Below are 13,950 nucleotides of genomic sequence, written 5' to 3'. Positions count from 1 at the left end.
TCGAGGGCGTCAACACGGTGGATGCGCGTCTAGAGAGCCATGACATGGATGGCGGAACTCACCTATCGACGGAATAGAAGATCAGAAGACAACGGAAAAGGGCAAAACAAGAGAGGAAAAGGGAAAAAGGTCACTTACCACCATGCAATGGGCAGAGGCGAATGCGGAGAGATCCCCAGGCTCTATGTTTCCCCACTTAGCGATCTCGTCATTAGTGATTATTGCCTTCCGACTCCTCCGGCGAGCTACCAGATAATCATTTACCCCTTCCCAGTTTCCCACTGGTAACCGGGGGTAAGGACGGGGCTGAAGGGGGTTACAGGGGGCCTCCCCTGGCTGAGGGAGCTCGTTTCCCCCAGGGTTAATCCCACTAGCCCCCTCAGGAGGGGGCATCGGAACCTCGGGCGGAGGAGAGGGTAGGACCGGCTTGGTAGACCTGAACTCAGTGCTTCCTGAAGGAGGGGTCCGGTCGGGGCGCGTCCTCTTTGCATGGCGCCTCTGACTACTCGAGAGAAGGCGCCGTGAATTGGCACTGGACATGATGGCTGCCAAAAGACCACAAGGTATTAGTCCGACAAGAAACAAAATACACGTGCACAATAGTCACAAGGCACAACGCGACCTAAAAGGCCGACCTACTCGGGATCAAGCCTGCCTGCACGAGCTTCTCCTCGGTCAAGTAGTCCGAGCAAAGGAAGCCTACCGACGCACAGGACAACATCGTTTTCCGAATCTTAGGGTCCAGCTCGGCCCCAGGGTCCTGGATAGCGCCCCTCCAAGCAGTGGGAAAGGGCCACCCCTTGGGGTTACGGACCACAAAGTAGTCCCGCTTCCAGGCGGGAATCTTATTTGGCAACTCGTACAAGAGCTTATAGCCGCGACGGGGAGAGAGGTAATAAAAGTGCCTCTCCGGAGGAACTCCAGGAGCAATGTTCTTTATACAAAGGATAGAGACAAAAATATCAAGGTCCAAAGGAAGGCAGTACTCGTGACACAGGGATATAGCCCCAACCATGTTTCGAATGGCATTGGGATGAAGCTGGTCAATAGTGACGTTGAAGTGATTTAACACCTCCATTATCAAGGGGTGTAGGGGGAGACGCAAGCCGGCCTCGAGTTGTTCCTGAAAGATTACTATGTCATTGGAACGTGCTCCCAAGGGGAGTTACCAGTAGGGAGGCTGTAAACCAGGTCCCCAGGGAGGCGAAAGTAGCGGATCAGAGACCTGAGTCTCTCCGCTGTCATTAAGGAAGGGCCAAAGGTATCAGGCTCCCTCCCCTTAGAAGTAGACGCCATGTCACCAGAGGCCTCCCGAGCCTCCGGGATCTTCTCCCAGGCACCCTCCGAGCTCGAGGGAGCATCATCATCCTGGCTATTGCCCCTGTGATAGGTGCGATATGGATACCTAGACATGGCTGACAGTAATTGGGACTCACCAGAGTAGACGGAACGAAGCAAACTAAGGAACTCGGGTAGACTAGGTGAAGTGTGCAACCTCAGAATCCAAAGACAGCAAAATGGCGTGGGAGAAAGTAGAGCCCGAGGGGGTCCCCTATTTATAGTCTCCACCCTTCCAAATTGACGGCCCAGATCAAAGCAGATCCAACGGTCCACGGGTGCCCTGACCGCAGGCCTTCTGAAAACTGAAGGCGATTGGCGGCACGTCTTCCGTAGTTAAGGTAGTCACAGCCGCATGATGTTCGGAGTTAAAGGCCACCTCAGCACGTTTTCGGAATCCGTAACGTCAGGAAAGTCAGAAAATCTCTTGATTCCCGCGAATGCATTTAATAAGGACAGTCAATCAAGTTTGAATTTCGGTCAAATCAGTCCGTCGCACTTCATAAACTCCTCGCACTAAGGCGGTACTCTTAGCTCGAGGAGTGGGGGGCAATTGATGAAGGATGATTTGACCCAACTTATGAAACGGTGACACGTAGACACCGATTTAGCATGAGCGACAGCCTAGCACCAAAGCCCAGAGCGACCAAGTAACGAGCCCACGAAGCAGTCCGCTACGTTACAACTCACGAGGGGAGGAGTCCGCCGCAAGGCGAACTCCGGGTTCCCCATGCTATCTTGGAAGAGATACCCCGAGGCAATTGTAGCTCGCGAGCTAAAGTTATTAACTCGCCCGAGCTCCCTAACAGAAGTCATTCCGAGGACCAATTACACTAAGGTAATCTTGGAGTCTCCCAAGCTCGCGAACGAGCTACGCTAGCGCCCTCTAGGAAGCTTCTGACTGACAGACCGTACCGTTCAGACTGCGCCATATCCTCAACTGACGGTGCAGCCCCAGTCCTTCCGACAGTCTGCATCCACGTCTCTCAACAGGCAAAGGCGTGCCTGCCACTTTGGAAACGTGTCACTCACCCGGGCGAAGCGTACACCACAACGACCACCTGCGCAGCCCTGGCAGGTAACGGCTGTGGTAGGAGCCCAGTGGCGGTTATGCCCGACCTAATGTGAGTGTCCCTATAAAAGCCCTCAGGATAGAAGGGAAACGGCTTCAAAAATCTTCGATCTCCTGAACATAGTGATAACGCACCATCCTCACTCTTAGCCTTCGTTCTCCTTTCGCTTCTTGCACACAGTACTAACTTAAGCATCGGAGTGTTCCCGTCGGGAAATCCCTCGGGAGTTCTTCCTCTTTCCTCTCGTTTCAAGTACATCTCAGGAGCCACGCAAGCACCAGCTAGGAGTGACCGGATTGTGCTACATCAGATATCTTTCAATAATGGGCTCGCAAAGACTGCATGATATTGCACAAAGAATTCAAGAACAAAGAAAACACCAAAATAAGATAGAGCAATTGAAAGACATCCTTATTTAAGTTTTTGGGTTAGTTTTTTCTTTTTCCACTAGAATAAATATATTTTTATCATTCTGTGCACATATTGAAGTGGGATGACATATTATAAGAATTAGTGAGGAAGTTTGAACATTCAAACAACCCAATTTTAGCATTTTTGCCAAAAACATGCCTAGGTATGAGCAATGCTGTAAAAGTTGTAATCCTATCGTAAATTGTAGAGAAAGTTGAACCAAATTGAATGGTTAAACGTATCACAAATCATAAGATTATTTATAGTTTTTTACAAACTTGTAAAATCGTAAGAGTACTCTATTTTTAATCCATATCTATCATATATGTACATAAAGCAATAAAATTTATCACTTATAAAATAGAACTCAACATTATGATACAAAATAACACTCCATTTGTTGAAACAATGAGTCATAGTTATGAGATAAAACATATGGGTCCAACTGCTCCGCCAATAAATAATCATTAAGGGGTTCTTTGATAGTGTTAAATATCACTCAATGTTGAATGGATTGCTTTTGTTTAGCATTAAGAGTATTTAAGTCTTTCATTAATTGTTTATTTACTATTTAAAAATTTGTATCATTTAATACCAATATTAATTGTTTAAACCTTAATAATTTAATTGTTTTCATATTTATTTATTTTTTTTCATTTTTAGCATTCCAACTCTAGACATAGGAGCAAAATTGTGAAGTAATCTTCTTTGAGAACTTAGGGTTCAGGTTTTAGAACAATATTCCTTGTATTTAATCATTATAAAAAGTAGAAAAAATAAATTTCTACTCTTTACTTTTCATAGAGACGTTTTTTTTTTTTTCCTTTTGTTTTCTAGCAAGCAGAGTTTAGTGATATTAAATAACCCATAGTAAAATCTTCGTTGACGGTTGCTTCTTTCGTGAGAAGCTTTAAGTAAAAAAATAATATGATTTTGTTATTTGTGGAAAGCTATAAGCATTTTGTGATAAGCTTCTATCAATGCCAGATGCGGACAAATGATATCATTAGAAGAAAATCTCAGTAAACTAAATAATCCTGTTTAAATATGCAATATCATTTTTTTACAAATTTAACAAACTCTTGGTAATATGTAAAGTTATTAATGTGCACAGATAAATTGGACCTTCTATACGAAATAAAGGATAATCCCAAAATTAGAAATTAAAATCGGATGTCAAAACTTATTTCATAGCTACCTTGCTCTTAATGTATTATTTTCCCTAAATAAAATTTTGTTTTATACTTGACATTAGCTTTGCTTCTTGTCCTTTATTGACGGGCCCATTGTTTTATTTGTTTATGGGCCTAATTCATTAAGTTGTTATGCTCCCTTTTTATTTGGGCCCTTAGATCTTTCTTATTGGGCCTATGGGCCTCTTGTATGTTATTCTTTTAATGCTTTTATGATGCTACCACATTTTGAGGAGTATACATGTAATTTAACATTTAGTTACCAAAGAATATAAGTACTAGTGGGATCTCATTAGACCTGACAGTACTCTTCTATTGATTTCGACTTCTTCTACCCTTCTTTCCCCTTGCTGTTCTAAGCCTATGTTGCTTATTTGTCTTTACGTATTATTTTTTATTTGATTTTATTTGCTAAAACTAACTAGTTAGTATTACGCCACGCATTTACCATTTCTGAGCCTACTATTTCTCTTCCTTCTTTTGTTCTTGAGTCCTATATTCTCTCTTCTACTTGTGAATTGCTGGTCTAACAACAAAGGATGAATTAGCATTTACTTTGAAAAATGAAAGTTCAAGCAACCTATTGATAACATTTCTTCTGAGCCCTGATCCTCCTGCCATTCATGAGGTACATACTAGTTCTAACCTATAACCTCCTTAGATACATGTTAGTCCTTTTGACCTTGATCTTACTAATAGTTTATGCAAGGGTAAGTGCCAACGTACTATTGCTCATAGTATTACTTATCATATTTCTTATGATCATTTGTCCACATCACATAAGACTTTTCTTGCATTTGTTGCATCTGTTTTCAGCAAAGGGAATGTAACTAAAGCAATAGACCAAACCTAAGTGGAGAGCAACCATACAAGCAGGGATTGAGGCCTTTCTAAAGCAATAGGCTTTATAGTCACATGCTAGGGGGAGTATTTGTAAGCTCAAGAAGGCTTTATATGAGCTTAAATAGTCTATGTAGATGTGGTTTGATGTACTCCGAGGTGCCTTTTTGAAGGTTGGTTATACTCAATGGTGTGATCACACTTTGTATGAGAATAGGACAACACAATAGTTTTGATTGTTTATGTTGATGGCATTGTTTTGCCTAGTAACGATGAGGAGATTGCAAAGCTTGAGAGGTTTTTGAGCACAGAGTTTGAGGTTGACTTGGATAGCTGAGACATTTTTTAGGGATCGAGGTGGCTTAATCCAGGAGTGGTATTTATATTTCTTAGTGAAAGCATCTTTTGGGTCTGTTTAGGGACACATGAAGGCAGGGGTGAAGCCAGTAGATATTCCTATTGATCTTAATCATAGGACTAGTGCATTGAGTGGGAGTTGCTCACTAATAGAGGTATGTATCGTGAATTGGTTTGGAGGCTCTTATACTTATGTATTATCGACCAGATATTGTCTACTTTGTTAGTATGGTAGCAGTATACAAGATTTTGGAAAACTTGGAGGCCAAGCATGATAAGATAAGGATTGAAGTGTTTACTAATGTAGATTGGGATAGTTCTATTAATAGTAGGAGGTCATCATTTGGTTTGTGTGATCTTTTTGGTAGTAACTTAGCTTCTTGAAAGAGAAAGAAGCAATTTGTTGTTGCTCCTTATAGTGCAAAGGCTGAGTATAGATCTATATCACATAGTTTATTTGAGCACTATAGTTGCAGTCTTTATTTAGTGAGTTAGGGATTACTTGGGAGAAGCCTTTAGTGCCTTTTTGTAATAATAAGTAAATAATTAAAATAGCACATAATCTAGTTTAGCACAATTTTACTACACACACTGAGGTAGATTGCCACTTTGTTAGGGAGAGAGTGACGATTGGAGGGGAATGTTTCTCTTATGTGAAGATTGATCGGTAATTAGTAGAATTTTTTATCAACAAAGTACCACAATTTAAGCTACAAAGTGCTCTTGGAGATCATTCCCAACTTGAGGGGTAATGTTGATAGGCTTGGATTATAGTTGTTTTATTTGTTTATGGGCCTAATTTATAAGTTGTTATAGTCCTTTTTTTATTCGGGGCCCTAATTCTTTCTTATTGGGCCTTATGTTCTTGTATGTTATGAGGAGCATAGATGTAATTTTACATTTAATTAGTAAAGAATATAAATAATAGTAGGGATCTAATTAGATCCCACCCCACAGACTACTACTCTTTTATTCACGTCTCCTTTTCTTCTTCTCCCTTGCTCTTCTAAACTTCTCTTGCTTATTTTTCTTTACATATTACTTTTTACTTGATTTTTTTTGCTAAAAATAACAAGTTGTTTTTCTTATTTCTTTAGTATGTGTTGGAAGTTAGCTAGTATGATCTTTTTGTTGATTCACCTTCACTACCATTTATAAGCATTTAGTAATTTCATTTCTCTTCTCTTTGTATGGTCTAAAGAATATTCAATGTGATCTCGATTTGTTCTTAATAGTATTAAGTAACCAAGATTACTGATGAAACTTGTTGGCATTTTTACCATAACCTAATTCACATGTGAAAGAGAGTGGAGTGGAGGGGGGCAATGTAAAGTAGGACTAGCTAAGCTAAATGACTTGTAAGTTGGTTATGTCAGTTGTTCATAACCTTAATTGAAGAACATATGCAATGTTTTCTATTTATTGCACTTTCTTAAGGAAAGTAAAGCTCAATAAAAGCATAAATTAAATATAGTCTAACAATCTAGGGTTTTTAGTTGGCAATGGAAGAACAAAATGAATCCAAGCATAGAAATAGAAGAGTTGAAAAGTCATGCAGTTTTCTTTGCCTTTGGACACATAAGAAATATCTCTAATGATTCAAAATTAACTAACACCAACTAAATTATGAAGAAAGACATTAGAAGATTATAGAGAGTTATATATAAAACAAAAGCACCATTTGTAGTTGTCTACTATTGAGTATTTACGACAAGATTGAAGAATCTTTAGAACTTGATCATCATTTATACATGCCAAGTAGAGTTGAAGAACATACAACAAGATAGGTAAGGTTTTCCGAGATTCAAGTTGAAAGAAAATGTGGACCTTTTTTGTATGAGAAAGACCATCCTTGTCATTTTTTATATGAGTTCATCCACATGATGAGTCGAATAAGATGAACTCTATTTCAAGAATGACGAGTGCTTAAATGGGGAACATTAGTGAAACTTTGTCCACAGAATTGTGTCATCTCTTGCAAATCACCATAGGTGAAAGAATTTTTGACAACCATTTGACACAAATTGTAGAACTACCTATGCAACAAGTTTGTATATTGATAAAATCATCGTTTAAACAAAATATTCTTCAATTAATTTCATTTAAGTTCATATCTTTTTTACCCACATACACATCTTTTTGATTCACCATTGGGCAAGTTTTTTTAAACAACCCCTTTCTTTCTCTGACCAAATTCCCCCTGTATAGACCAATTGACCTTTTTCCTTAATAAATTTGGCTTGGTGTTATATTGGGAAAGGTATTCATATTACAACCTAATTAGAATTTCAATTAATCCTTTCAAATAATTTTAATACCATGAAATTCAATAACTCATTAGTCATTTTCTTCTAAAATATTCAGCCATGGGTTAGTTGTTATAGAGTTGTCTAAAAACTTATTTGGCTGAAGAATGAATAAAAGTAGAAAATAAAAGAGACAACAAGAAAAAACAAACAATACAAATATTTTGATTCTCATAGGAAGATGATTTTAAGCAATGAAGGCTTACCAAAGATAGAAGAGGATGATAAAAATCTGAAGAAAGGGATTTAGATGGCACTTCCTGATGTTGTCCTGCCACTGGTACTGATGTAGGAGGGGGGATATCTTTTAATGATGGACTTGCAAAATTTGCATGATATCATAAAAAGAATTCGAGAAGAAAGAAAGTATCAAAATAAGATGGAACAATTGAAGCATATCCCTATTAAAGCTTTTAGATTTGTTTTTCTTTTTCTAGTAGAATAAACATTTTTTGATAGCTCTACGCACATAAACATATTAAAGATTCAAAATTCTACTCCACTTTTTACAAAGACACATGTAATAGATTACCAAAATGATTTTATTATGGAAAGTAAAATTTTCACAAATACAAGAAAATAGAAAACATGCACAACAATACATTATTAATTAAATTGGAGTGGGATGACATATTATAGGAATTAGTGAGGATCGAACGCTCTGACAACCCAATCTCAAGATTCTTGGCTAAAAAAATAAATTGAATTGTGAATCATATCATAAATGGTAAGATTATTTATATTTTTTACAAACTTGTAAAAAATTAAATATAAATATACTAAAGGACTAAATACAAAGAAGAATATGATTCTATCCTATTTTTAGTACATATCTTCCATATATGTACCTAAAATAATAGAATTTTACACTTGTAAAATAGAAGCCTGAGATGATAAAATCACGTTTGACTTGAAAGTAAAAAAACTTACATACAATGGTTGTTTATTTTGTTCTCTTTCTTTTGATCCTATTTTACTATCATATTAGTTCTAGTGATGGTGGTCATGGATATAAATTAAAATATTTTTATGTTTACAGTTGATTTTATTTATGGCTTTATAGCTTCTTCATCAGTAACATAAGAAGATTCCTAGAAAAATGGAACGTGCAAAAGAAGATAAGAAAATACATTTCAGTGGTATTCAACATTATGATGCAAAGTGGCATTCAATTTGTTGAAACAATGCATCATAATTATGAGGTAAGACATATGAGTCCAACTTCCCCACCAATAAACAATCATCAAGGGGTTTACAATGACCTTCTATCTGGATTGCTAAGAGATAATTAAGTTGGATTTGCTCAGAGTGTTTAGAGAGTTCCATAGGAGGGGTATAATTAATCCAAGAATGAATTCCACCTTAATTACCTTGACATCAGAAAAGTCTATCATCCGAAGGATTTTGGGCCAATCAACTTGGTTACTAGAATTTATAAAATAATTGCTAAGGTGTTGCCTTTGAGGCTTAAGAAAGTTCTTTCTTCAATTATCTCTCATTATCAAGTTGCTTCTATTCAAGAAAATAGATTGTAGATCAAATTATAATTGTAAATGAATGTGTAGAGGCCCAAAGAAGATCTAAGAAAAAGGGAGTAACAATTAAATTGGAATTGGAGAAAGCTTATGACCTTGTGGATTGGGAGTACTTAATTAACAATATGAAAATTTGTGGTTTTGGAGAATTGTGGTGTAAGTTAATCAAAGGATGCTTGCAAACAAGTCACTTTTTCAGTGATTGTGAATGGATTGGTGGTGGATCTTTTGAAATCATTAGAAGTTTAAGATAAGGAGACCCCATTATCCTATTCCTATTCATTTTAGCGGCGGTGGTTCTTAGTAGGTTGATTTCTAGGGCTAGCCAATTGCAACTTCTTAAAGGTTGGGTGGTGGGAAGAGATAGAGTGGTGGTTACCCATCTTTAATTTGCAAATGACACTGATTTTTTTTTTTTTTTTTTTTTGTGATGGGGAAAGCAGAAATGGGGTTGAATAATTAGAACTAGTGGTGAGTCTCTTTTAAAGAATGTCTAATTTACAAATCAATTAGAGTAAGAGTGTGGTGGTTGGTTTAAATGTTGCAAAAGAGGAATTATGATCATTGGCTGAGATTTTGGGGTGTGAAAGAGGGGAGTGGCCTTTAAATATTTAGGTTTACCTCTAGGTGGCAACTTGAAGTTTGTTAGCATTTGGAATACAATCTTGGAGAGAATTGGGTAAATATTAGCTGGTTGGGAAAGGAACTAATATCTCATTAGGGGGCGGGGGGGGGGATCACTTTGATAAAATCCACTTTGGCTAACCTCCCTATTTATTTCATGTCTGTCTTTAGGACACATCAAGCAATTGTGAAGACAATGGAAAAATTGATGAATGATTTTCTTTGAGAGTCGGAAGATATTTGGTAAGTGGGAGTAGGTGGTTAAAAGGAAAGAAGAGGGTGGGTTGGGTCTAGGAAATATTAGCAAGAAAATCCTTGCTCTATTAAGTGATTGTGACGCTTTCCCTTGGAGAAGGAAAGGTTTTGGTATAAGTGATTTCAAGTATTCATGGGCTTTCAAAGAATTGATGGGATGTTGGTGTTTTATAAAGGGTTGATCAAGCAACACCATGAAAAGTAGTGCATGATGTCCTCCCTTAATTTCTTGAGCAAATTAAATATGATCTAGCTTCTAGTAATAGGATTAGATTTTGGGAAGATGTACAGGTTTGGGATATCTCCTTGAAAGATGTGTACCCTTCATTGTATACTCTCTTAAGTCTCAAAAAGAAAGTTGTGTCTGAATTCATTGGGTCTCCCTCCTCTAGGGTGGATGGAACTTGGGGCTAGTGAGAAACCATAGAGATTTTGAAATCTCCTCTGCCTAGCCTATTGAACATTTTGGTTTACTTGGTTTTTGACGTTTCTATGGGTGATAATCGGGTTTGGTCCCTTAGCACTTCAGAGCCATTTACTTGTAAATCCTTTTTCTCTTCCCTTGTGGCCACCTCTTCTTCCTTTTCCTTTCTTGTGAAAGAAGTTTGAAGTGCTCCTATCCTACCAAAAATCGATGCTTTCTATTTGGAAGTTTATCATAGGCGCATCAACACATGTAAATTGTTACAAAAGAAAAGACCAAATTGGTTCTTGTCTCCCTACTGGGTGCATTTTATGTAAGTTGAATGGTGAGACTTATTACCACCTCTTAATCTCCTATTCCTTTGCTTCTTGTGTTTGGGAATGGTTTTGCTCTCTTTTATTAGTTTGGAAATACTCTTTTGCCCGTCTTTTCTAAGAGGTACAAAGAGAAAAGGTAGAATCTTATGGAAGTGTGCAAGGGCAGTGGTAGTGTAGACAGTTTGGAAGGAGAGAAATTTAAGAATCATGAGGATAGAGAAAGAAATAAGGAGACAATTATTGATACTGTTATAGTAAGAGTAGCACATTAGGTTAGAAACTATTTTCAAAATTTTCAGTGGAGGATTTTTTTTTTCAAAATTGGGGGTTGATAACCCTTCTTCTAGGAAACAAAAACTCCTTGAGGTTTGGTTTCTCCCAGTTGGTGGGTGCATGCAACTTAATTTGGATGGAAGCAGTTTGGGCAATTAATCCAGGACCCTTTGAGATCGGAGGAGTGATATGAGATGGGGGTGGGAACATTTGTGGTTTGTTTTTGGGGCCAATTAAACAGGGCGATTCAGTGAGAGTAGAAATTCAAAATCACAAGGTCCATTGTAGAAGGAGACTCAAAAATAATCATAGGTTGGTTTAAAAAAGAAGGTGTATTATGGCAATTTAGAAACGAGTTTAGGAAGTTCAAGTTGCTATCAAGACAAATATAGATTCATGTAAGATGAGTTAGAAGGTCCACTAATGGTTTGGCGGATGGGCTAATGTTAACAGGGTGGTGGGATCTTTTTGTTATAAAGGGTTTTATTTCTAACATTCTCTCTGTATTGATAAAATTCTGTGTTGCTGAAAAAAAAAAGGATCAACTTATTCATATGGGTATATAAAAATCATGGTTTTTAAAAATGAATTGGTGATCGAACCGGTCAGGGGTCCGGTTATTGGTTCAAACGGTTAACTGGCCGGTTCAACGGTTTACTGACCAAAATCAACGGTTTTGAGAAAAAAACTAGTTTTGAAGGAAAACGAAACCAGTCACCTGACCGGTTCCCGGTTTTTCTAGTCCGACTGTCCGGTCCGGTCTGGTTTTAAAAACAGTGATAAAAATTATGACAAAAGCTTCATTTAATGCATAAACATATTTTATTTCTTTCTTTCCTTTTTTTATGTAATAAGTACATGCTCTAAATACTAGATCAATGCCTTGCCCCCTCAGATGTAAGACTATAGCTTTTTAAGGGAGTTTACTTTCTTTTTAGCTTTCAAGACCCGTATGTGTTATGTGTTTTTGACAAACAAATTTTGTTGCATATGGACCTGTAATTATAAATGTTTATTTATTTTTGGTCCCATCCTTTCTTTTCTTTCCTTCTCGTTCACTTTTCTCCTCTCCCCAACCCCTCTCCCCCATTGTCCTTCCCCTTCCCTAATTTCTTTTTAAAAATCTCTTTCCTCAATCCTTATTTCCATTTCTGCTAACGTCCCTTGCATTTCTAATAAAAACTACAACGTAGTGAGGTACTTTATCTTACAGGATAGCTGGCATTACACCAAGGGACAAAAAAAAAAGAAGAAAATCTACAAACCCTCACGCCACTCTACACATTTTCACAGCTCTAGAAAAAAATCCACCATTCTGCAAGCTCTCCAACCGCAACAGGGACAAACAACCGCCATAGCCTGTCAATAGCTTCACAACAGGGCTGTCACAAGCTCACCTTAAATTGAAAAGGACTTACATGGCTTCTGAATTGAATGTACCTGCACTTCCTGTCCCATGTTACATGAAGCCAGCCACAGATTTCAGCTCATCTTTTCCTTGCTAACGGTAAGTCCAAATCTTACATTGCATTGCTGTGATTCCATGCATTTAAATTACATAATTCGCAATTATATATATATATATATATAGCTTATCGGTTCTATTTACGTGGCCCAATGTACACTTGTGTGGTTCTCTATGATCTTGTGATTGTTTATTGCTTATTGTCTTGTGCTTTTCTGTTATACAGTCTAAATTAATAGCAACTTATATTATCTTGCCATTTGTTGCTATGTTCTCAAATCTCACTAGCTTCCTTATTTTGCTTATAAAAAAATTCTATTACCTTAGTCAGCATTTCATTATATGTTCTGGATATGCCAGAATTTTGGTATTGGAAATACATTCTTCTTTAGTTTGATTTTGGCCTATTGATTTTGTCATTTTTTCATTTTCATCATTTTGGGTTGTTATACTCTTTTCTTTTTTTTTTAACCAATTTGTAGTGGTCTTTTGTTATTCAGATTTTGTACCTTTTTGCAGCTCCTTGTTTTTTAATCAAAAACTTTAACTTTGATTAATTATAGACTAGAAAAATGTGTACAAGTACAGTTCCATATGAAACAGATTATCTCCAATACCAAATTATTACCATTGAGCCCAAAGCATTTGATTTCTCCCAATTCCTTGTTTATGCCAAATAATCTCTTGGACATTAGAAAGCAAACATAGATATACTTGTAGTTGCAATCAATAGCATTGGAGATTTTCATGGGAGAATCATTTAATTGGTGATTAATATGGTTATTATCCTTAGTATTTTAACAATTTTTACTCAAGTTTTTAACTAATTTACTCATTACTCCATTTTATTGATCTCACAATTTCAAATTCAAACACCTTTCTATGTTGACCCTACAAGATGCAACCCTACCAATTCAAACAAATTCACTTAATTTGGAAAGTCTTACTATATATGATAACTTTGTGAACTTTTTAGTACTATATAACTAGTAACCATATAAATATTATCACAAATATCATAAATGAAACTGAATTAAGGGATATTTATTCATCATATTTTGAGCACTAAATCTGCTTTCATTCCCACAAGTCTTTTCTAAAATGAGTTGGAACAAACTAGAAAGCTCCAACTCCATTAGGCCCAGTAACAAGCCATTTTCAGCCCCCGTCCTTCTAGTTAATAAGAAAGATGGGGAATGGAGGATGTGTGTGGATTATAGGACCCTTACAGTGCGGGATAGATTATCAATGCCCCTAATTGATGAATTGTTCGGCGAAATGCATGGAGCTTCCATTTTTTCTAACTTGGACCTCCAATCTGGCTATCATCAAATCTGGATCAAGGCAGGAGATGAACCCAAAACAACATTCAGCACCCATGAGAATCATTATGAATTTTTGGTTATGCCGTTTGGACTGACAAATGCTCCATCTTCTTTTCAGATACTAATGAACGACGTCTTTAAGGAGCACTTGAACAAATTTGTGCTGGTGTTTTTTGACGATATGGTACTTGTGTACAACAGCCACCTGCAAGAG

General features: G+C 37.2%; 1 protein-coding gene and 1 long non-coding RNA gene across 4 annotated transcripts in view; both read right to left on the bottom strand.

The window, feature by feature from the left end:
- LOC148801209 (uncharacterized) overlaps positions 1 to 9,719 on the bottom strand; it is a 55,569-nt gene extending 45,850 nt beyond the window's left edge. Inside the window, exon 1 of the long non-coding RNA XR_016083787.1 lies at positions 7,725 to 9,719. This is a non-coding gene — a long non-coding RNA (uncharacterized LOC148801209). The remainder of the gene's footprint in view (positions 1 to 7,724) is intronic.
- Positions 9,720 to 12,860: 3,141 nt separating this feature from the next.
- The window catches only part of LOC104589623 (myosin-9-like), a 165,229-nt gene continuing 164,139 nt past the window's right edge, over positions 12,861 to 13,950 (bottom strand). For all 3 annotated transcript variants that reach the window (XM_019196369.2, XM_019196370.2, XM_019196371.2), the window contains one exon: positions 12,861 to 13,941. The gene's annotated coding sequence lies outside the window, so the exon portion shown is untranslated. The remainder of the gene's footprint in view (positions 13,942 to 13,950) is intronic.

The sequence above is a fragment of the Nelumbo nucifera genome, chromosome 3, assembly GCF_055504915.1.
Source record: "Nelumbo nucifera cultivar China Antique chromosome 3, China Antique-T2T, whole genome shotgun sequence".
NCBI classification, from domain to species: Eukaryota; Viridiplantae; Streptophyta; class Magnoliopsida; order Proteales; family Nelumbonaceae; genus Nelumbo; species Nelumbo nucifera.
The sequence above is the reverse complement of the archived record's forward strand: the minus strand, read 5'-3'. Positions and strand labels throughout refer to the sequence as shown.